This window comes from Microtus oregoni, unplaced genomic scaffold (genome assembly GCF_018167655.1).
Source record: "Microtus oregoni isolate MIOR12 unplaced genomic scaffold, Mior012 000046F_ref0000063, whole genome shotgun sequence".
NCBI classification, from domain to species: Eukaryota; Metazoa; Chordata; class Mammalia; order Rodentia; family Cricetidae; genus Microtus; species Microtus oregoni.
In genome coordinates this window covers 18,497,072-18,521,217 of record NW_024543220.1, presented here as the reverse complement: position 1 = coordinate 18,521,217, position 24,146 = coordinate 18,497,072, and the positions used below count along the sequence as shown (strand labels likewise).

At 41.8% G+C, this 24,146-nt stretch overlaps 1 protein-coding gene across 11 annotated transcripts in view; it reads right to left on the bottom strand.

Annotated features, from left to right (window-relative positions):
• Pcbp3 (poly(rC) binding protein 3) overlaps window positions 1-24,146 on the bottom strand; it is a 179,209-nt gene that overhangs the window by 123,960 nt on the left and 31,103 nt on the right. Inside the window, exon 1 of one of the 11 annotated variants that reach the window (XM_041634965.1) lies at window positions 6,738-6,857. The exons of 9 other annotated variants lie outside the window; for them this stretch is intronic. The gene's annotated coding sequence lies outside the window, so the exon portion shown is untranslated. Of the gene's footprint in view, window positions 1-3,902; window positions 4,009-6,737; window positions 6,858-24,146 lie in introns of those variants that run through there. One more of the 11 variants, XM_041634966.1, reaches the window with a different exon arrangement.

Genomic DNA, 24,146 nt, shown 5'->3' with positions numbered 1-24,146 from the left:
GACCAAATACAATGTCACAGCAATAGTAGCATGCAGAAATCTGGGACCACAGAACTACTGATAGTCCAGATAACACCATCACTCCACAGATTCTCTTGACCTATATGTATACGTCACTGTAAAGGCTCAATAGCACGCTATAAGTTACACAGGAGGAGTAACCTCACTAGAAATGTATAATCACAATTACGGTAAGAACGTAGATCTCCAAAGTAGATCAAGCTAACTGACCACAGATCACTGTTTACATTGTCAGTAGGAGACTCAGAGGCAAGTCACCTGGGGGAAGAGAAAGGCCCAAGAAAATCAGTTTTCAAAACTGGTTCATCACTTAAAACCCAGCAAAGCCAGGAACCCGCATACTGAAACAATGAGCTATAACCTCATACATACTAGAACTAAAATGCACAGCACTGGCAACACCAAAGATGTGGGCACTCTCATCAGCATGTGGGTGCAGGAGGGAAGCGAGGCAGAATGGTGGAACTACACCCACAAAGACAGCTGGACAGTTCCCCACCAACTAAACACACTTTGACCACAGCTCCTCACCCTTATGCTACCTGCAGTATCCCCAAATGAGAGGAAAACCTACATTCACAAAGACCTACATACAAACGTTAAGACTGGCTTGATTTACACTGTCAAAAGCTGAAGCAACCAAGGCATCTTTCAGTAGGTGAATGGGCAAGCAAGTGGGTTCATTCATAGAACCCCAGTTTGCAATTAAGAAGAAATGAGCTGACAAGCGATGAAGACACAGATGATTCATAAATAAATGTGTATCACAGTGAAAGAAGTCAGTTTGAAAAGGATACATTTTGTTTGACTCCAGCAATTCTAGAAAAGGCAAAATAAGCTGGAAAACAGATCAGTAGTTATCAGTGGCTGAGAGGCGAGATGGATAACGGGAGCAAAAGAAATTTTGAGGGCAGTAAAGCTGTCCTGTGTGATGTGTAATGACAGCTACAAAGATACAAAGCAATTATGAAAAATCCACAGCATTTTACAGCACTAAATATAAACCTGACTGCATGAGAGTTGTACAGGAATAATCCAGAACATTGGAGGACCCCAAGACAGGATGTGGAATTTGACAACACAGCCTTAACTACCACAGAAATAGTAAAACTTCTCACTGACGGGGTGGGGAAAAGGTGCTCATCTATCTCATTCTGGAGATGACAAGTCTGTTAGGCCAAAGGTGAAATAAAGTTCTCCTAAGCATTGTGTTCTGGCTGGTGAGGCTGTATCTCAGGGAACAGGGGTTAACAGTCCCTACACTGCTCTACATGTCCACTGCGCTGAACGACGCAGATTGGTGGACAGTGGGGGCCAGATGCTTCACTGTTGGATGCAGGGCTTACTCAGAAGCAAGAGAAGGAGGCCACAATGATCCACAACAAAGGGCAAGAGTTAGAAGCTGGTAGACATGTATGCCTCCATGAAACTGTCAAGTAAGAGGGACCAAAAGCAACAGAACCCAGTAGAGCAAGGAGATCCAACACCTTGGTATTGATTTCTTATACTGTTTGCTGGTAAAAAAGAAATAAGAAATCCTTAGAAATGTGGATGATCCCAGGACAGGGGCAGGAAATAAACAAAGTGAACCTAGAACATAAAACCTAGAAAGGAAAAAGTTCTTAACAGAGAGTGGGGGGGGGGGGGGCATAGTAACAAGATACAGAAGTCAACTGAAAGAACTTCAAAAGTCCAAAGTTGGAATAATTTGAAAAATAAAGTACTATAAAACAAGTATAACCAAAGTATAAAATAGACAACTTCATACCAATAAATAAGAGAGAACAGACAAATCTCCAAAGGTAATTCCAAAGCATGCATAAAGATCCTCTGTAGAGAATGAAGTGGGCACACCTCTCTACAGGTGTTCCCTGCACATACAGACCTTTTCTGTGTGGCTTTGTTTCCCAACACTCAGGACCCCAGGCCACTTAGAATGGACCCCAGCAGGTATCAGTAAAGAACATTCTGAAAAATGGTCAATGTCATCAAAAATAGGAGAATAAGAGCTGGAGAGAGAGCTCAGCAGCTAAGGGAGCTGCCGCTCTTCCAGGGGACCTGGGTTCTACTCCCAGAAGTCATTTGGTGGCTTACGATAGCTCCAAGGAAGCCAACTTAAGGCCTCTGTAGGCATTGCACTCATGTGGTGCAGACATACATGCAGACAAAAACACTCATCCACACAAAAGTGTGTGTATGTGTGAGCAGCCGGGAACTAACTAGTGGCCTCCCTACTACAGAAGAGAAAAATGACAAGAGAGGGAAACTGAGGAAACCTGGACAACAGTAGCAGAGCCTCTGCGATGGTGGTGGCCAGGACAAGAGTGCTTTGCCAATGACAAATGACCAGCTGAGTGTGGGGTATAATTGCACAATAGTTCTAGAAACCTAAAACTCTAGAATAAAACATTTTTAAATAAAAAAAGAACAGCATTAAAGAAAATGACTCAGGTCACTGTCTACTCCTAGAGGGAAATGCCATTTTTTCACAGTAGTTCAAATCCTGAAAATTTGTCACAGATGACAGAGCAAAGACAGATGTGTTTAGAACTTGGGCAACCAAGTGGTAAAACAACCCAAAGCTGCTATCGAAGGCACTGTGCTGCTTGTAGTACATTTAAGAAGCAGAATTCCTGCCATACGTTATGGGGTGTGCATGGTTCTAAGAGACACAAAGCAACATACTATTGCTAACTCAAAAATATTCCTTAATTCCAATGTTGAATATTCAACTTAGGACACTGAATGTTCATTAAAAAAGGGAATATAATTTTGGACACATGAAAACTCTGCACATTAGAGAGTCACTGTCTCATGAAGACCCTCTTGGTGAGCACCTGCCACGTTTGGTGTTTCCCTGTCCACTGCTGTGCTCTTTGCACCAGCTTGGCAGAAGTGGGACCACACTTTCCTTTTCACAGATTTGAGAACTAAGGCCCAAAAGGCTAACTACTTTGCCCAAAAGTTTCATAGCAAGCAAGGGAGCCAGTCTTTGGAGTCATGGTTCCCAGGTTGAGGTTCCACAGTTCATCCTCAGGGTTCTTCTGCCTATAGCTACACTGAAGAATATGTGCCCACCGGACCTGGATCACAGCCACACCCTTCCACAAACAGAGCTCTCTAAACAATGAACACATCCCTGAGCAGTCAAAGAACCCCACAGGGACAAAGGGTTCTTCCTACCAGAGAAAGATCAGGCGGCGTCTTGGGTCTGTCTTGAAACAGGGCCAGGGCCTAAAAGCTTCCAGAGCCACGTGAGTCACACCCATCAATATGCATTAGCTCCTGGCCAGTACTCCTCTGGGGTGGTTCTGAGCCAGGAAGGCATTAACCCTTTTCTGTACCAAATCCTCCCTTCCACATGCTACACTGGCTGGTTTTTCTTGCTTCCTTAAATGAGACACTGACTCCTTTTGCTGTGTATATCATGTTAAGCTATGTTTTACATTTGTTTTACATATAATCCCTTCTCTTTATTTCCTGAACATGGGAGGTTCTGAAACAGATTCCAAAAGTCCTATAATGTCCAAAACTCTCTGACTTCTTGGTTAACACTACATCCCAAGTCCATCCCACTTAATGTGGACAAGACTTTTAAAAGCCATCCGATTCCCGCTGCACCCCTCCAGGCATACCTTCCCCCATCAAGTGGTCCCAAAAGCATCAGGACGCTTTCAGGGTAACCAGAACATGACTCACCTCCGTGGTGAGGCAAGATGCTGCAATCCACCCTGCCACACACACAGCACCCACATGGTGATCCTAAATATGCTCTTTCCCACAGGACCAGTCGGCTCTCTCCAACACCAGTCCTTTAGACAGCATCGCTCGTGCGCACAGGAGGAAGCACAGAGAATGAGCAGTCAGGCCTCCCTTCTCACCTTCTCAGTACTGCCATTCCCAGTAAACAGGGGCTTTGAAGTCAGAGCAGCCTGAGCTAAATCATGACCCAGTGAGCTGGCCTGGAGGGATACACTCATCCCAGCCACTCTAAACCTCAGTGTCTATCTCACCTGTGAGCAGCTAGGTGCCCAAGGGTGCAGAAGCACTGTTGGGCTGACACTGGGATGAGGATGAGGACCTAAGCAGATGGCTCAGCATGGAGCCTCCTGACACGTTCCCGCCTACACCCTTCCCTGCCTCACAGGAGCCAAACAATGACAGGCGGCACACAGGAAAGCAGGACTTTCCCCTCCATCAGAGCCTCCACTGCACTTGGATGGCATGATCCTAATAACACAACCTATACTTGGCAGCCACCCTTGGAGCAAATCTGATTATGTCTGCAGAGGATCATGTGTCTGGGCCACGGCCTCTCAAAGAAAGACAGGGAGAAAAAAATGCAGACTCCCAACCCTCACATCTACTGGATGTAGATCTGGAGTTTTAAAATTCAGGAGAGGGGTTGGGGCGATGGCTCAGTAAAAGCACTGACTGCTCTACAAGAGGAATTGAGTTTGACTCCTGGTGCTCGTAAAGTGGCCGACAACCAATTGTAACTCCAGTTCCAGGGGATCCAACACCCTCATCTGACCTCTACAGACAATGCATGCATATGGTGAACAGGCATCCATGCAGACAAAACACTCATACATATAAAATAAAACTCAGTAGTCTTGTACACCTGAGAGTTGGAGAAGCTCTGACCTCTGAAGACAAAAACACAATCCTTCCTGGGCTTCTATCAGATCCAATGGCCTGCTCTTCAGATGGATGGCCACTCCATCCTGCCCTCCTCCATCTTTCTTTCCTCCCTCCTGTCATCCATCCTCCCCCCTTCACTTTTCCTTTCCTTTTCTTCCCCTTTCTTTCCCTCCCCTTCCTTCTTACAGCAAGAAATGTGCACGTTGAGTTACCAAAGTGAGCAGGGCTGAGCCTCAGAGCTAGCACCAAAGCTTCAGTGATCCAACAAGCTGCCCTGGCCTCGCAGCTGGAAGAGCCTCAGCCACAGTACCTGCCCCTTTGGCATGTACTAAGAGGCCTCTACATGCCACTCAGAATTTGTGCCCACTGGACCAGTATTTGCTGATGAAGTAAAAACCTCATTGTACAGCATTTACAGGATTTGGAAGAAGGACAGAAGGAAATGTAAAGAGGGGTTATTGGGAGGAGAGAGAAACAGAAAGTACTGGTGAGGAAGAGTGGAGCACAGAGACGCAGGGAAAGGAAAGCTGATACCATCAGGAGAGTGACCATGTTCAAGACTCTGCCCTAGAGATCCGTGGCCGGAAGACACAGGTGGGGCAGACAGAGTCAATCAATGCTGTAGGTGCTAAGGATATAGCGTCATATCAGTGGCTCTGAAAAAAAAAAAAAAACTGACCAACTGTGATTTCCCCAGAGATTCTGCCTTTCCAGGCTAGAGGGCATGGCGGAACTCCCCACTCCTGGTGGCTTTTCTGCTTCAGGAAAGAAAAGACTTGCTTAGGTTTAATGTGCCTGGTGTTCTTACAGCCACAGGGAAGGTGAATGAATCTCTAAATACAAGACAGTGTTGGCAACTCATGGTGGAAGTCTATAATACAGACAAGTAAGGGTTCTTTCCAAGACCAAATTTCACACCGGCACAGTGTTCCCTGGGCATGCTTTCTGCTCTGGCCCTGGGTGAATGTGGTTAGTGACACAGTGTCCAGCTCAGTAACTTACTTCTGCTTCCTGGACTTACGGCAAAGGATAGTAAAGTGTGGGTTACAAGTTATTATGTGGCCTATAGTTAAGAATGGTTTCTAGGTTTTTAAAAGAGTTGGAGGGGGAAAAAAGATAGATGAACCTACCTACATGTAACCACACAAAAGCAGATGCAAATCCCTCGTTCTTGGTGCCCCAAATAACTGATATCACCAGTGCAGGTCACTTTGGCAGCCATTTTCCCTACAAACCAATACTAGAGAACCCTGAAATATCTTAAAAAGTGAAGTTAGGTCGAAGTGGGCTATCATTTATCCCAAAAATCTCAAGGAAAGAAAACCCAGCGATTAACTGATGGTCACTAAGAAACAGCTAGAGAGGCCTTTGTCTCCATGCTCACCGAGGATGGTCCAACCAAGTGAGGCCCCAAAACAGCATAGCAATCCCTATCAGTCCAGTATCTCAGCTGGTAAGGAGTACTGACTATATTTCACTCTCAAAGTCACCCACTCTACCCACAAATCCAACCTGGATGGATTTGGTTAGTGACACTGTGGCTAGCTCAGTGACCTCACGAGGAAGCCTCTACTCAAAGGAGGAAGCCCTGAGCTCAACAGTGTTCCCAGGATAAGTATAAAAAGCAACATTATAGGAAACCCAGGAAGGAGCCACGCCTTCAGGAAGCAGCCCAAGGCCATCCACACCCTGTGCACACAAGCTGAGTGTTCATAGAAGACTTGCCAGAGAACTCCTCACACCCAGTGAAGCAACCCTCAAATCAGTGCTCCAAAGCAAAAAAGACACAGGCAGGGACAGCTCAGGGGCAGTTACCTAGAGAGTGGGTTCCAGAAACCAAAGAAGTTAGCATTTGGCGATCTTGAAACCCAATTGTTGTGATGTATTCAGCAGACGGCTCTCCACGCTGTACACCTGCACTCTATCACACCGCTCTGTAGGTCATTTGGCTCACAAAATTGATTTAGGAGAGATTATCCAATTCCATTTTACATTTCATGTTTTGGAACCATGCCAGCAGCAACTATGGTTCTCCCAGAGGTCAGAAAGCCATGGATGAGGCGATCCCTTACCATTGTAAATGGAACTCCATATTCCTTTTATGAATTTCCTGTCAATCTTCAAATTACTTCAAATACGATTGCCCTTCACTTAGACAGTGTTTTATGTCTCCATGTCTGCCTGCATCTTCCCCTATCCCATTACCTCCTCCATGGCACCCAGCACTCCCTCAGATCTCAGCAGCGGCAGCGGTAGGAGGGGCATTTCCGGCAGCCTCTCATCTGCAGCCAGCTCCTTGAGCACACTAAACAAAAGCTCATATATCCTGCACTTTAAAAAATTTCTGCTTCGAAGGGGCCAGCAAGATGACTTGGCAATAAAAAGCACTCCATAAGCCTGACAATCGGAGTTCAATCCCCTTAAGCCCACAAGATGGATGGAGAGACATCGTTCCCACAAGCTGTCCTCCAACCATACAGCAAATACTGGCCCAGTGGGCACAAATTCTGAGTGGCATGAGGAGCCCTTTTAGTACCCAATTTAAATATCACATGTGCCATGGTATGGACACACACTGAGTGTGGGCATACACACACATATATACACACATGATACACACATGCACGCATACAACACACACCATAAATAAATGTTTAAAAGGATTTTTTTTTTTTTTGGTTTTTTGAGACAGGGTTTCTCTGTGGCTTTGGAGCCTGTCCTGGAACTAGCTCTTGTAGACCAGGCTGGTCTCGAACTCACAGAGATCCGCCTACCGCTGCCTCCCAAGTGCTGGGATTAAAGTTGTGCGCCACCACCGCCCGGCAAGGATTTTTTAATTTAAATAAAATTACTTCTTTGGAGACTCACATAGAGAGACAGATGCAGAAGAGACAGACAGACAAAAAGAACTATGTGAGTAAAAGAATAAGACCAGCATGAGCAGTAATGGAGACAAGAAAAGGCAGTGGCGGGTTAAATATGGGCAAAGTATAATAATAAACATATATTAAAAATCATTAAGACACCCATTATTATGTATGCTGGCTCTTAGGCGGATCTCTGTGAGTTCGAGGCCAGTCTGGTCTACAGAGCTAGTCCCAGGACAGGCTCCAAAGCCACGGAGAAACCCTGTCTCGAAAAACCAAAAAACAAACAAACAAAAAAAAACAAAAACAAAAAAACAACCTAAAAATTAATACAAATTTACCTTGATGGGAAAAAATCCTGCTTGGTCCTGTTTTCTCTGCTAAGCACCACCCAGTTTCTTACCAGTTTCATGTTGTTGCATGCTTACCAGTGTGAACATGTGGAGGTCAAAGGTTAGTGTGGGAATGTCTTTCTCAAGTGCTTCTCCACCTTATTTTTTGAAACAGGGTCTCTCACCTAACCTGTTTGGGCTAGACTGGTTGTCCAGAGAGCCTCCGGAATCCTCCTGCCTCCTCCCCACAGTGGTGGGATTACATGGGCATGCCATCCCTCCTGGCTTTCATGTGGGTGCTGGAGAATTGAACTCAGGTCTCATACTTGTATAACAATCAACTTTACCCAGAAAGCCACTTCCTGGGCTCTCCTGACTCTTCTCTATAAGAATCCAACCATAGGCTACATTAACGATCACTTCTGACAGCACACGCCTTTAATCCTAGCTCTTGGGAGGCAGAGGCAGATGGATCTCGAGTTCGAGGTCAGACTGGTCTACAGAGTAAGTTCCAGGACAGCTAGGGTGACACAGAGAAACCCTGTCTCAAAACAAACAACAACAAAACAATCACTGCTGTCATCAGCTGCCCTCCTTCGAGTCAGATTTTGCTTCACGGTGGACCACACCTGCCCTTCCCCAGGCCTCCAGAAACTCCACACTCCCAAAATCCAATGCCTCCTGGAGCTACCTACCTCCAGAGTTTCCTTGTCCTGGGTACTGGTTCCTGTGTTCCCTGTCCATCCACCAAGGGTAAATCAGCCCTAAACTTCAAAACCACATCTCTCTCCTAAAAGCAAACTCATGCAGAACATACTGCTGTCTCCAATCTGAGGCATCCAAACTGCAACCGTGGGTCTGCTGCCGCTTCATCCTATGGCTCTACATATCCACATTTTTAAACAAGCACTGAAAACCCTGCTTCAAATCATACCTAGAACCCACTTGGCTCACATCTCTACTGGAAGCACCAGCATGCTTTCCCCCAAGTTAATGGAAGAGCCGCCTAACAGGTTTTCTGGAATAGCAAGCAAAGTCACCCTGTGAGAGTCCAGGTCATTCATCATCTGTTAATATTCCTGCAATGGTTTCCTAGTCCAGCCAAAGAAAAGCTGAATTCTCCCATTGGCCTTTAAGGGCCTTTGCAACCTGTGCCCTGTCCTCAGATGCCATGACCTCTCAATACCCGCCCTTCCTCCACTTCCCATTTCCCATTTACTGGGAGGGATGTACCAGTCTTTGGAAAGAGCATCAGTATGGGGCAGCTGCCATTTTATAATTGTGCTTTTTGATTCTGAGGTAAGCAGAAATCCACACGCAACTATAGAAACAGCAGAGATGCTTCACACATCCTTTACCCAGCTTCCTCTTAAGACAGTACTATGATTCTCACATAGCCATAAACACATCCCTCCAAAGACCACTTCTTAGTCCTTCACAACCTCTCATTTGCTCTCTGGGTTCATAACCTCAGTTTCAATAGTGACGCTGAAATCGGATTGCATAGTATAAAGTCCTCGGGGATCTTTGGTCCTATACTATATGAAGAGCTCTCAGAACTTCATATAGTATAGTATAGTTATAGTATAAACTGCTTCCTCAGTTTACGTTTCTGGGGACTGAATCATTATGGCACTCTATTTTGAGATCAATCCTATTCATTACTGGCTTAGCTTATGTCACAGATAGGTTTATCTGTTTACTTGTTTGTCCATCCACGGAAGAACGTCTACCCAGGCCTTTCCCAGCTTCTGGTTACTTCAATGGACTTACTGTAGATAATGTGTGAATAGGTTTTCAATAAACATAATTTTCATTTCTCTGGGATAAATACCCAAGACTTGATATAGTTAGTTTGCATGGTAACAGCTACTTAGGATCTTAAGCATCCACCAAACTGTTTTCCAGAGAGCTGTACCATGCTACAAACCCGACAGCAAAGTATGAGGGATCCACTTCTTCCATGTGCTATCTATCATTTGCTGCTGTTGTAATCCTTTTTCATTCATTCCCTAAAGAGTCATTAATATGGAAGATGTTTTTATATGCTATGGGCCATCTGTATACCCCTTTAGATAAGATGTCTTGTCTTGTACTCTTTCTATTTAACCCTTTATTTTGCTACTGATGAGTTCTGAGAGCTCTTCATATAGTATAGGACCACTCTTTCCTCGGGTCTATGATTTTAAGTATTTCCCGTCTAAAATTATCTTTGCATCCTCCCAACATGACCTTTTTAATTCTGATGAGGTTTAATTTATCTTTTTCTTACAGATAAAGTTTGATGTTGAGTATAGAATGTGCTTATTCTTTTCCCTGAGTTTTACAATGTTAGATTTGAGCTTGGCATCCATGTTGAGTTAACTATAATGAGGTAAGAAACACGCTGTGGGAGAAGGCTGCAGCCTGCGAAGGATTGCTCTGACACCATTTGCTGGGAAGGTCATCCTGCCTCCACTTCCTGGCTTTTGGATTTGAGAAACATATAAATGATTCAGGAGGACTCCTGCAGTGCACACGGGGTCTCCGATTCTGCACCACAGATGTGTATGCTGATCTTTTGAAGAGCAGCTCGTAACCTTCATCACGTAGCTATGACAGAAGCCTTTAATCCCAGCCCTTGGGAAGCAGAGGCAGGTGGAGCTCTTGTGAGTTCCAGCCCAGATGGAAATACATAGTGAGACTCTGTCTAGAAAAGAAAGTAAATCTTTAAGGCAGATTTACCTGTTCTTCTTTTGTTATAGCTATTCTTGATCCTCTGCCTTTTATATATAGTAATTTGGAAGAAATACTTTACTGCTAAATTTCTCACTCCATGACCATTGTCTCTCCATTTAGTCATAAGATTTAGCAGCATTTTAGCTTCCAGCATCACAGTCCTATGCTTTTATGTTAGATCTCTGTTAACTATGTGCTCATTTGTCAGTGACTGTACACTGTTAAATTCTGGTGAGCAAATGTTGATAATATACAAGAATCAAGTTAATGTTTGAGTTTATCTTTTACTGTAAAAATCGATGACTCACTAATTATAGTAGGTTTTGTTGTAAATCCCATGTATTTTCCACATCATCATGTATATGCAGATAACCATTCATGGCTCACTACTGTATGACCTGACATCCTTGTGATTATTAATTAGAGAAATCTTTTAACATTAATAAATAGACCTCTCACTCCCACAGACTCAAAAGCAAGACCATCACCACAACAGCATCCAAGGCTTCCCTGCTTTGCTAGCCCCCTATATCTGATAACCCACCATATTTTAAAAGTGTTACAACCGTATTTGTTCTGCTACTATACAGAATTCATTAATTGCTAACCACACCAGAACATGGAATATGAAGTAAACTAAATCTGTGTTACCAAGCCATGATCACTCATATTTGACTTGGGAATATACTCTCCTTGGCCTCCTTTGTGATTAGAGCTGTGTGTGTTTGTCTTCTTTAGGTCCTGAATATAGGGCCCAGAATCAACTTTTCACAAAAAAAAAAAAAAAAAAAAAAAAAAAAAAAAAAAAAGTCACTGGGATCAGAGCCAGAGCCAAATACCATCATGGGCCCCTTGTTCCCAGCCATCAAAGGTTGCTTCCTTGGGTGGATGCTGGTGAGTTCTTTCCGGGGTCCTGGACCTCTCTTTGTTTGGGTGATGGTCTATTTGTTTATTCCACGCTTGCTTTTTTTTTTTTTGCATTCTATTTATTAGGTGCCTTTGGTTCACTTTCAAAGCATTTTGTTTGAAGCATCAGTGTTTCCTGTTTGCTTTGAAAGCGTTTTAGTATCTGACCTTCTACTTTGTTAAACTGCTAACATTCGGTCCTTTTCTCTGGCCCCTCCTCCATATCTTAGTGCAAGAGAAGGGATGTGTGGAGAAAAACAGGTATTCAATATTCCCATTGATTTTATGTTTGATAACTGTGTCAATTCAACTTGCAAGTATTTTTTGAAAGGTGGTTGCAATCGAGGGTGGAGGAAGTCTGATTTGTAATGGTTTGAATGGTCCTCCATTGGTTCACTTGGTCCCTAACTGGTACCACTGTTTGGGGGTTTTAGGAAGTGCAGCTTTGATGGAGGAAGTACATCACTGAAGGCCAGCATTGAGAGTTTAAAGACCCACACCACTTCCAGTTTCCTCTCTGCTTTATGCTCAAGACTGAGATGTGAGCTCTCAACATCCTGCTACTGCCACCTCGCCTGCCACTAGCTGCCTTGTTCCCTAGTGAGATGGACTCAAAGTCCAAATGAACCCTTCCTTCTCTAGGCCGCTTTTCGTCATAGTGTTTCATCATAGCAACGGAAACATAACTAATACAGGATCTAAGTCAAGAGAACTGGGCTTTACAGTTTGGTTCACTCGACAGGGAGCATTATTTAGTATCTCTAAGCTGTTTCTGAATGCTCAGCTAAACATCCTGGGCAAAAGACTTCAAAAAAGCATAATGAGCACTCTATTTAACTAGAATTTTAAAACATCTAAAGACAACAAACAATAAATTTGGCAGCTTACAAATTTAAAAAAAAAAACTCTAGAAAGTACATCTAAGTTAAAACATAAATTAAAAGATGTTTAAAAATAAACAGGAAATTAGTTTTTAAAGTTTAGAGGTTATGTCAGAACTAAAGATAAAATTTAAAACTGCTTTTTTTTTTTGGTTTTTCATTTTTTTGAGACAGAGTTCCTCTTTGTAGATCTGGAAAACTCTATTCTTAAATCTCATCTAGACTTCTGTGCCTTGCCTCGTCCATCTTTGCCTCTTAATAGAGCAAAATTCTATATAAAATTTAAAAGTTGTTACAGTGTTATATAGCAACTGACCTGGAAACTCCCTCCTTACTGCTGGCTTCCATTGTGCCAGAAAGTGCTGTGCAGGCTGCTAGGACACTGTCATCAAGATGACTATTATGCCATGAATGCTAAAGGCCATGGTACCAAACTACCAGGCAACAAGCGCCTTCTAGAGCAACTATGGCAGAACTATAATGAGCTAACAAACCGTTTTCTAATTGGCTTTAAGGACACTTCACAGGAGATATATCAGGTGCTAGCCAGGACAAAACATATGGTCAGGAGATCCCAGGATAAAGGCCACTACTATTGTCTTGCTAAATGGATTTGATATGCCCATTAAATTGCCTTCTATATTTGCGCTTATACCCAGAGATTGCTGTTATTGTCAGCAGCAACTGGTTGCGGAATGAAGCTACCTTCTGCAGGAGATGGTGTTCCACAGAGACACACACCCCTGACGAAACAAGTGGCTGACTGATGCTGTGGCACAGCACCCAACGTTTATCCTTAGTGTCTATACCAACCCTACAAAGTTCAAGAAACGCCATGGGAAGACGACAGAAAGAGCAAAAGAGGGAAGCTGAGCGTGGTGTCCACACCTGCAACCTCAGCACTCAGAAGGGGGAAGCTGAGCGTGGCGTCCACACCTGCAACCTCAGCACTCAGAAGGGGGAAGCTGAGTGTGGCATCCACACCTGTAATCTCTGCACTCAGAAGGGGGAAGCTGAGTGTGGCATCCACACCTGCAACCTCAGCACTCAGAAGGGGGAAACTGAGCGTGGTGTCCACACCTGCAACCTCAGCACTCAGAAGGGGGAAACTGAGCGTGGTGTCCACACCTGTAATCTCAGCACTCAGAAGGGGGAAGCTGAGTGTGGCGTCCACACCTGTAATCTCAGCACTCAGAAGGGGGAAGCTGAGCGTGGCGTCCACACCTGCAACCTCAGCACTCAGAAGGGGGAAGCTGAGTGTGGCATCCACACCTGCAACCTCAGCACTCAGAAGGGGGAAGCTGAGCGTGGTGTCCACACCTGTAATCTCAGCACTCCGAAGGCAGAGACAGGAGGATCGTTGTGAGTTTGAGACCAGCATGGCTACATAAAACATGGAGGCCAGTAGGGTATATACTGAGTAAATGATGGGCAAGAGGGAGCAAGAAGTGTTGTATAACAATATCTTCCATATTGGTGGATCTATCTTGGAGGGCGATTCCCTAAGGCTCACAAAGTTCTAGACTGGAACATTCCCTCCAGATGAAACTCAAGAGGTAAACAACTCACAAGCATCAAGAAGTTACTAGAACTAATAGGGTTTAGAAGACTCCCTCCACATGGTTATGGAAGCAGTAAACAGCTGCTGAAAGAGGACCCACTCCGAGCAAGCAAGCAAGCTGTTGGGAGGACACCCCAACCTACTGAGCTGCCTGAGTTTCATACAGGGAGCTCCACGGTTGTACCTTCTGTTATCACTCATGCTTGAGTGGGCTTTTCGTTGATGGACAGCTTTGAGCTGTCCACTCTTCGGTTAGTGACCCCTCGCCTATATTCCTATAATTTCAATAAACTCACTGGCTTGATGAATCAGACAACAGTAAAATTGTCATACAGTAAATATGTTACTATATGAGACTTTTACTGGTATCTCCCCACATAGGATATGGTCTATTTTAAGATAAAAGCTAGAAGAGGGAGCTGGAGAGATGCATCTGCAGTTACGATCACGACTGCTCTTCTGGAGGACCTGGGTTTGATTCCCAGCACCAGATGATGGCTCACAGCCATCTGGAACCTCCAGTTCCAGGGATCTGACACTCTATTCTGGCTTCAGCAGGTACCAGCCACATATGTGATGTATATACAGACAGACAAGCAAAATGCCCATACACATAAAATAAAAAATTAGATCAAATTAAACTTTTCTAAAACTACAACAAAAGAGATCCCATGCTATATTTGAAGTCCCATTTGTAAAGGCCACTTTCCCTTGGGAAGACCATACTCCCAAGTACTTGAACCTATTTATAAAATAGGGTCTATTAAATATGCACTGGGAATCCTATTTTAAAAATGAAAAACTATGTTATCTATCTCTGTTAAAGGAAGTCATACACTATTATGAGTGACTTTAAAATGTTAAGACTAAAAATTCAGAACTGGTTGCACAGTGAGCCCCTGGGAAACAAAAAACACCTTGATGGTTTCATCAATTGGGAAGAGATGTAGCAGCCAAGACTCCGTTCAGCCTGAAGGGAAGGACTCTGTCAGGTACTTGTAACCAGTTTCTGCAAAGCTAAAAAGAAATACCTTAAGAGGTGCCCAAGAAAACACAAACGATTCCAGGACAGGAAGAGAATTTAATAAGGAGATAGAAAGGCTGAAGAGGACTCAAGCTAAAATGAAGAATACTACAATTTAACAACAAATCTACGAGAAAGGAGCATACAGGAAATGTGAATCATGAAAAAACCAAACGTATGATTTATAGGTGTATGAGGGGATAGACTCCCACATCAATGGCATGGATCAGATCTTCAACAAGATCCTCCCCAAACCAAGGAAAGACACGGCCATACAGAGACATAAGCAGCACAAGGATGCCAAATAAACAAGACCATAAAGAAAGTCGCCACAGCATATCATAATTAAGACACTAAGTATACATAACAAAGAAAGGGTAATGAAAGCTTCAGGAGGAAAAACACAAGTCACATATAAAGGAAAACCCATCAGAATAACAGCTGATTTCTCAATGAAAACTTTGAAAGTCAGAAGGGCCTGGAGTGATGCATGCCAAGTCCTAAAAGACTATGATGTCAGCCTAGACTAATAACTCAACGAAATTATTCATAATTAAAGGAGAAAGAGAAAAGAGAAACTTTTTTGCAATACAGACAGCCTAAAAAATTTATATTCAGCAAACCAAGCCTAAAGAAAATACCAGAAGCAATATTTCAGGTTGAAGAGAGGAGTGAGCATAGCAGAGACAGTGTGGAAATGAAGACAAAGCCATAACTACTAAAGCACAAAGCGCCACTGAAGACAAACAACAAGAAAGATGTAGCAATAAAGCAAGAGATGAAGGGGATACTAATAAAATAGGAAAAGAAGTCAAACTATCCCTATTTGCCATGGGATGATGCGATACATCAGAGATCGCAAAAATTCTACCAGAAAACAATGTAGCAGGTTGCAGAATAAACTAGCACAAACCAATAGTGTTTCTACACAACAAACATACAGGGAAAGAGATCACAGACACACTCCCACTTACAAGAGCCTTAAAGGATAAAATTCTAGCAATAACCTAACCAAGGAAGTGAGAGATCCCTATAATGACAACTGTAAAACCCTAAATAAAGAGATAAATACACTAGAAACTATAACGACATCCTTTGCACATGGGTTGGTAGAATAACATTGTGAAAACGGCCATTTTACCAAAAGCTACTTACATATCCGGTGCAACACAATGACAACCACCATCTCATTCCTCACAGAAACAGAAAAAACTATCCAAAAATTCATATGGAATCACAAAAGACCCTAGATAACCAAACAATGTTGAGCAAAAAGAACAATGCTGAAAGGATTACCATTGCAGATCTTAAGGAACATTACAGAGCCATAGCAATAAAAACAATATGGTTGCCGGGTGGTGGTGGCGCACGCCTTTAATTCCAGTACTCGGGAGGCAGAGGCAGGTGGATCTCTGTGAGTTCGAGACCAGCCTGGTCTACAAGAGCTAGTTCCAGGACAGGAACCAAAAAAGCTACAGAGAAACCCTGTCTCGAAAATCAAAAAAAAAAAAAAAAAAAAAAAAAAAAAAAAAAAAAACAAAAAAACAAAAAAAACAAAACAAAAAAACAATATGGTTCTGGCACGAGAACAGACATGGAGACCAACAGAACAAAACCGAACAGCCAATCATGAGGACACATAACTTTGTCAAATTAATATTAAACAAAGGTGTGAAATACTGTATAAAAGAAAGCATATTCAAAAACTGGTGCTGGGAAAGAATATGTCCACGTGCAGAAGAATGAAATTAGACCTCCATTACTTTGTACAAAAATAACTTCGAATAAATCAAAGACCTAAACATAAAACCTGAAATACTGGAACTGCTAGAAGAAAACATGAGAAGTGCCCTACATGACATGGTGCAGCAAAGGACATTTTGAATAAGACTCCATTCGCCCAAGAATTACAGCCAACAACTGACAGGTGGGACTTCATAAAACTAGAAAGCTTCTGCACAGCCAAAGAAACAACAGGGTGGAGAGGAACCCCACAGAAAGGGAGGGGATCTTTGTCAGCTATACATCTGACAGAAATCTAACACCTAGACTACAGAAAGAACCCCTCCCCCCCAAAAAAAAGAAAAACGAAAAACTAATGACCTATTCAAAAAATGGGCCTGGAAACCAAGCAAAGTTCTCAAAGAAAGAAAAAATAGATAGGAAATATCTCCAAAAAAATGTTAATAGTCCCTAGGGAAATCCAAATCAAAACAATTTGAGATTTCATCTTACCGCAATCAGAATGGCAAAGATCAACAAAACAAGCAACAACCATCCTGGGGGAGGGCATTGCAGGAGAAAGGGAACCCTCATTCACTGCTGGTGAGATTGCAAACTGGTGCAGCCACTATGGAAAACAGCACGGAGAATTTTCAAAAAGTTAAAAATAAATCTACCATATGACCCAACTCTACAAGTCCTGTGCTCACAGGACTCAACACCTACTTCACAGACACTCGCTCAACCATGCTCGCTCTTGTTTCAGGAACAACAGCTTGGAAATGGAAACAACCTAGATGCCTTTCAACTGCAAAATTGATAATGGAATATGGTACAAATACACTAACTGCGGAATGGATGATGAGAATATGGTACATATACACTAACTGCGGAATGGATGATGAGAATATGGTACAAATACACTAACTGCGGAATGGATGATGAGAATATGGTACATATACACTAACTGCGGAATGGATATGGAATATGGTACATATACACTAACTGCGGAATGGATGATGAGAATATGGTACATATACACTAACTGCGGAATGGATGATGAGAATATGGTACATATACACTAACTGCGGAATGGATGATGAGAATATGTACATATACACTAACTGTGGAATGGATATGGAATATGGTACATATACACTAACTGCGGAATGGATGATAAGAATATGTACATATACACTAACTGCGGAATGGATATGGAATATGGTACATATACACTAACTGCGGAATGGATATGGAATATGGTACATATACACTAACTGCGGAATGGATGATGAGAATATGTACATATACACTAACTGCAGAATGGATGATGAGAATATGGTACATATACACTAACTGCGGAATGGATATGGAATATGGTACATATACACTAACTGTGGAATGGATATGGAATATGGTACATATACACTAACTGCGGAATGGATGATGAGAATATGTACATATACACTAACTGCGGAATGGATATGGAATATGGTACATATACACTAACTGCGGAATGGATGATGAGAATATGTACATATACACTAACTGCGGAATGGATATAGAATATGGTACATATACACTAACTGCGGAATGGATAATGAGATTATGGCACATGTACACTACAGAACACTATTCAGTGGTGTGAAGAAAAATGAAATGATGGGCTTTGTAGGTGAATGCATGAAAGTAGAAAAGATCATATTGACCCGGGCCCAGAAGAAGGACAAGTGTTGCAAATGGCCTCTCATCGCAGCTCATAGATCAAGTCTTCTTTCTGCAGCAACTGCAGAAAGCAGGAAAGGCAAAAGAAGCCATTGTTGGGGTGGGTGGGACTGGGGAGCAATACAGAGGGGAACAGTAGGGTACATGCGATCTAATCAAATCAATGGGAAAGAGGGTAGGGGCTCTAATGAAGGAGGGAAGTAAACACAAGATGAAGGGAAATGAGTAAAATAACACCAAGAACATCTGAAAATGTCATGAATCATATTATTGTCCACCTTAAAAAATATAATACACTGGCATCTATATATAAATATACATAAACAGTTTACATGAAGTTTTCTTGTCTGAGTTGACAATGCTCCCCTCAAGAGCCGAAGACCACCCAATAAAACCCCAACACCCAGCGTGAGTTCTCTTATGAGCTGTTGGTCAGGGTTTTCCAAAAGACTCCCAAAGCATTGAAGACTATTGTTACTGCCTTTGGTTGCCCCCCAGGGGTGGAAGATAAGTTCATACTGATGAAGACACTACACACTTCAGACACAGAGCCCAGAGAACCCTGAGAAGCAATGATCTGAAAAAAAATTTCTCTCTCAGGAATAGCTTTCATAGTAGAAATAGGCACCATGCAAGCTTCCAAAGGAAGGAAAGCAATCGACAGCCATACTCAGCTATGGCACCTGTGAACCACAACCAGAACGGCATGATAACCCTATCGTGCAATAGTGGCACACATACCTTGTCAGTCACCAACAGCTCTCTAAATGGATTTTAAAACCAACTCAACAAGTGGGAAACCATGCCTGGTCTTGAAAATATAACCACTACCTAAGGCTATTGAAGTCATGGATCATGGATCTTGGAAGAGAAGCTACAACCATCACTTTCTAAAACCAGAGTAAATAATTTCCACCCACCTTCTAAATACCCATCTTTATACCCGCACATAAGTGTAGTCCTCACCCCTCCTCAAGGATACATCTCTTTAAAACGGGGAAACTATTACAAAACACACACACACACACAAAAACAATCAAAACACAGAGGTGTGGAGCCAGTGCCAATCAATATATCTACAAAGCAACTACAACTAAGGCTCAGGGAACATTTCAGAAGAGTAGTTAGGACTTAAGAACCAGAGTATCAAGGACTTTACTGTAAGACTGTCTCCTACTAATGTCTGAAGTTACACCCAGAAAGTCCCACCAACATGATCACCTAAACATGAACTGAACAAGGACAACAACAACAGACATGGCAAAGTAGACAAGGGAAGACCATAAGAACTTAAGCCTACACAGAAACTACAGGCAATTAAGGAATGCTGAGAAAAGGAAAAATAGTCTTCCCTAAGGAATAACAAACACACCAAATCCAACGCCAAATGGTCATTCTTAAAAAGATACATACAAATAATATTGTACAGACTGATCAGGTTCTATTTAGGAATATATGCATGTGTGCTGGCTGGTTTTTTATGTCAATTTGACACAAGCTACAGTCACATGAAAAGAGGGAGTATCAACTGAGAACACACCTCCATAAGAGGTGGCTGTAGGAAAACCTAGTCATTTTCTTAGTTAGTGACTGATGCAGGTGGGCAGCCCATTGTGAGTGGTGCTAACCTTGGGCTGGTGGTCCTGGGTTCGATAAGAAAGCAGGCTGAGCGAGCCATGAGGAGCAAGCCAGTAAGCAGCTCCCTCCACAGCCTCTGCGTCAGCTCCTGCCTCCAGGGTCCTGCCCTGTTTGAAGAGTCATCATCCTAGGATCTGATACAGATGATACTTGATGCTAAATAGATAGGAAGGCCTTCTCAGGAGATAGGAAAACCTCTAAGTCGATCAAAGAATAAACTGCTGGGTCAGATCATCATCATTATTATCCGGGTATCGGTGGGGGGGGGTTGGTTTAAATACTATTTATATGTGATATAACATCTAACATTTATATGTGACATAAATAAAACACTTATATGCAACATATAATAGTCTTATGTTGAAAATTAAAATAATCAAAAATACTGTCCACCTTAATATGGTGAAGGTATAAAACGAGAGGTAATTTAACCAAATAAAATTATATATAATTTTAAAACTAGATTGATTATTTTCCCCTACATTTATTTGAACTCTGTGAAATATTTTACATTTGGGTGTTTAACATAATTCATTATCTTTTCATTTTAGCAATATTTTAGTCAAGTTGATTTTATAGCTCTAAGTTCATATGGAATCACTGGCCCTAATTCTTAGATATTCGTCTTTAATATCTAAACCATTACAATTCTTACTTGTGAATGATAACTTGGTATCTTCTAGTACCTTAATACTAATATTATATCAGATTTCAGCTTGGAGAAGTAAATAGGCAATTGTATTTATGTTACAGAAGAAATCAGATGTCAATATGTTAGTTTGAATTCCTATTAAACAGAATTATCTTTATTCCATGTACCAAATATTTTAATAATAGTGATGGAAACAAAAGGTTAGACTCATTAGAAATCATAATTTTAGAAGCCTGGTAGATATAAGCAAATATTATTATTCTTTAATCTTAATGGAAAGGAAAATGGCAATCTAGTCAGAGTCATTACGACACTGTCCATTTCTTTTTCTATTAGTAAAATATGGACATTGTTTAATAATTTTGGTTTGGATGAACATACCACAAGACATCATAAATAATCAAAAAGCATTGTTATAACAAATAACAGGCATTGCTATTCTGTCCAGATACACATGGGTCCTGGGATCCAAACTTAGGTCTTCATGCAAACACTTTACCCACAACCACCCAGGATCAGATACCCTCTTCTGACCCCCCCCCCATGCACGTATGTACATGAAGCCAAAACACTTTTACACATGGAATAACAAGAAATCTTGTTTAAAATTTGTTTTTGTTTTTCAGTTAAGAAGCTCTTACTGGATCCAGATGCTATGACAGGGCAGCTGGATGTAGCAGTCAAGCATGTCTTTGGCGATCCTGAAAGGTTGTATGGTGCGATAATGCAGCAAAGTGCACTTGCAGTGGGCTCAATAATGAACAGAAATGATTAGGAACAGCAACTACAGATATGAATCTTGGTCTTTACACTCACCTATATTGAGAATGCTGATGGCCTTTGTTCCTTAGGTATCGTCACTAAGGACCTAATGTTAGATAGAGCACAGGTAGACAATCTAAGGAAATGAGACCTACAGAACTAGAAGGGGAATATAAACAGGTAGACGTGAATTACAATATGGATGGGAGGTGAGAACAGAAGTCTACAGCGATATTACTTTATGCCCTGAAAGGGAATCACCACACACCTTTCAGTAGTAACTCTGAATACTAATGCTCTCAGTCCCCCAGCTAAAAGACGCAGACTAATAGATGGGGCCAAACAGAGGAAACCATCTATTTGCTGACACCAAGAAACATACCTCACATGAAAAGATAGACACTATCTGTCTTAGCTTGCACTCTAATACTGTAATAAAAATACTGACCAAAACCAATGTAGGTTTGTTTCTCCTAGCAGCTTCAAGTTCATCATGATGCCAAGTAAGCACAGGCACTCAGCAAGAACTGGAGCAGAAGCCACAAAGGGGTGCTACTCACTGGCTTGCTCCCCATGGCTTACTCAGGCTGCTTTAGGACAACTCAGGAGCACCACCCCAGGGGTGGCACCACCCACAATGTGCTGCCCCCCAACACCAATTACTAACTAAGAAAATGCCCCTCAACTTGCCTACAAGCTAATCTTATGGAGGCATTTTCTTAATTAAGATTCCTCTTCCCAGATAACTCTAGCTTCCGTTAAGTTGAAAGAAAGAAAAAAACTAAACAGCACACTTTATTAGGGTGAACAGAAATAAGTGCTCCAAGCAAATGAACCTGGGAAACAGCCGAGTGTGTGTGTTCTAACATCTGACAAAACAGATTTCAAACCAAACCTGCTGAGGAGGTCACTTCCTACTGATTAAGGAAACAGTCCATCAAGAGGATATTATAATTCTGAACATGCATGCTCCAAACACAGGTCCATTCAATTTCATAAAACTCTACGCTGGGCAGTGGTGGTGCACGCTTTTAATCCCAACACTCAGGAAACAGAGGCAGGATGATCTCTGTGAGTTCAAGGACAGAGTGGTCTACAAGAGCTAGTTCCAGGACAGCTAGGGCTGTTACACAGAGAAGCCCTGTCTCAAAAACAAACAAACAAATGAAAACAAATTCTACTAGATGTAAAGTCACTGACTAACCCCTGCACAATAGTAGGAGACTTCAATACTTCATTCTCACTGACTGGCAGGTCATTCTGACAAAAAATAGAAATATTTAAATTAAATGACACCACAGAGCAAATGGGTTCAATAGACATCTACAGAACATCACATCCAAACATGACAGAATACATGTTCTGAGCAGCCTATGGAATTTTCTCTAAGAGATCATATACAGGACACAAAGTAAGTCTCATCAAATACAAAAATGACCCCTGATGTCCTTTCCGAGTACAATGAAATAAAAGTACAAACCAACAGCAAAAGAAATCCTACAACATAAATTCAGGCATCAAGCAAAAATGGAAACACGGCATACTAAAACCTACGGGACACAATTAAACCAGTCACAAGAGAGTTATTTATGGCTGAGTGACTACATTAAGAAATCAGAGAGATCCCAAATAAATAACCTATTGACACGCCTTAGGAGCCTGGGAAGAACAAGCCAAATCCCAAATCAGTAAACAGAAAGAAATCAGTAAGATAAAACAGAAATTAATAGGATGGGAGACAAAAAAGGAATCAATGAAACAAAGAGCTGACTCTTTGAAGATAAACAAATTGACAAAACTGTAGTCAAACCAACCAAAAGAGAATGACACTCAGTTCAATTAAACTAGAGATGGAAAAGTAGCCCTCACAACAGAGACCAATAATATTCTGAAAATTACTATGTCTTACTTCTACTAAATTGGAAAGTCTAAACATGTAAATTTCTAGATGCATATGACCTACCAAAATTAAGATGAGATAAACAAGTTGAACAGTTGGATAACAAACACTGATAATGAAGCAGTAATTTAAGACCATACTCTATTTTTATGAAGTTGATACCAAACACTGATAAACACAGAGACAGGGGAGGGAGAGGGAGATAAGAAATGAAGGAAAGGGAGAGGGAGAGAGAGAGAGTAATTTCCCTGAAGAACAGAGATGAAAATTTTCTCAACAAAGTATTTACAAGCCAAATACAATAACACATCAAAAAGATAATTCACCATGATCAAATTGAGTTTATTCCAGAGATACAATGACCATTTAATATATGTAAATCAATAAGTATAATAAGCTACATAAATGGACTCGATAGCAAAAATCATGGTCATCTCACTAGACACAGAAAAGGCTCTTATAATTGATAAACAACTTCATCAAAGTGTTGGGATAAAATCAGCAGCCTTCTTACTTGCCAAAGACAAACACACTGAGAAAGAAACTGGGGAAAATCTCATTCACAATAGCCTCAAAACCTAAAAACTTTTGGATAAGACTAACCAGGGAAGTGGAAAAACCTCTCTAATGAAAACTGTTAAGACAATGAAGAAAGAAATTGAGAAAAACACTGGATGAAAAGACTTCCCATTCACATGGATCAGAAAAAAAAAATGAACAGTGTCAAAATGACCATCCTACCAAAAGTAACCTGCAGATTCAATGTAATCTCAATCAATATCCCAGTACCACT